The sequence below is a fragment of the Misgurnus anguillicaudatus genome, chromosome 23 (genome assembly GCF_027580225.2).
Source record: "Misgurnus anguillicaudatus chromosome 23, ASM2758022v2, whole genome shotgun sequence".
Lineage (NCBI taxonomy): Eukaryota > Metazoa > Chordata > Actinopteri > Cypriniformes > Cobitidae > Misgurnus > Misgurnus anguillicaudatus.
This window is the reverse complement of record NC_073359.2, coordinates 29,838,649-29,840,000: the sequence shown is the minus strand read 5'-3', so window position 1 is coordinate 29,840,000 and position 1,352 is coordinate 29,838,649.

Below are 1,352 nucleotides of genomic sequence, written 5' to 3'. Positions count from 1 at the left end.
ACCTGTGCCCGGTTGCATGAAACTCCTTAGTTGAGGGTTTCCCTGAGGGAGAAAAAATCCCTGAGGTAAGGGATTTATTTAAGAGCGTTGCAACAAAGGTCTTAACTGTCACCCTTACCTAAGTGTTTATACTAAGTATTTTACGGTAGTCTCTGCCAAAACACGGCAGCGGAGACGCGGTTACTATGGTAACAAAATCTCACAGCGGTAACAAATCAACGCACGCAGCTCAACAGACTGCGGATTTGTGTACAATGAAACATCGCAAATAACAGACTGTAAAGTGCCGCGTGTATAAAACCTCAAAGTAATTCAAACTGGAAACACTTTAGATTGACAGACGATCAAACCGCTATTCTCCTAATAAATGCGCATCTTTTTCTCTAGGGATTATTTAGATCGTTAGAAATGCGCGTTGGTACTTCATTTTCTTAAATAACCACAAAATCAGCCATCGAGTGTGGCGTTAAGGGACCTGTTATAGTCCCTTAAGTTTTTAAGGGAAAATGTGACTTAAGGACTTTGTTGCAACGCATAGCAGAACTTAAGGTAATACTTTAGCATTTAAGGGTAAATACTTATTGACAGCCTTAAGGTTCACTTAACGGTTTTTCTTGCAACCCATTTTTTATTAAGGGCACCCTTAACCTTATATTTAAGGGATTTCTTAGCTTAAGGACTTTCATGCAACCGGGCACTGGTATTTATCAATACCAGTCCGTCTCTTTTGTCCACTTTCGACCGCTTCTGTCCTGATTACTTTGAGTGGTGGTCCGTGGAGACTGCGGGGAAGTCCCTCTGCTTTCGTTTTAACACGAGCTGGAGTAATGACGGGTTTATGAAATGGACGCGAACTAATACTATCTTCTTGTGATGTAGGTAAACATGCTGCACAGTGTTTTGTACATGAATATGTTGGAGCTTTCTCGTTTTTTTCAGCGCAATTAATGAAATAAGATTGCGCAACTTTCACGCGCTCGCAAAATGAAACTGCGGAGATCAAGACGCTTTCGTTTTATCAATGAAAGCCTAAAGATAGCGCTGTCACTGTGTGTTCACGCTAAAAGTCAGAAAAGATGTACAACTTTGTGCTCAATACCACAGCTTACATAATTAGGCGGAGAGAAGGCGGTCGGTGTGGCTGTTCGAACACATTCAACCACATGCGGACCAAATGCCAATACTGGCCTGCTTGGCAAAAAGTATCTCTGTGTCCAGTTCTCTTCTATACCTCAGAGCGAGTGTTCTCTACAGCAGGGGAAACAGTGAGTGTGGAGCAAGCACGGCTTTTACCTGAGAAAGTTGACATGCTGATATAAAAAAAAATGCTAGTATTGTTTTCTACATAAAAG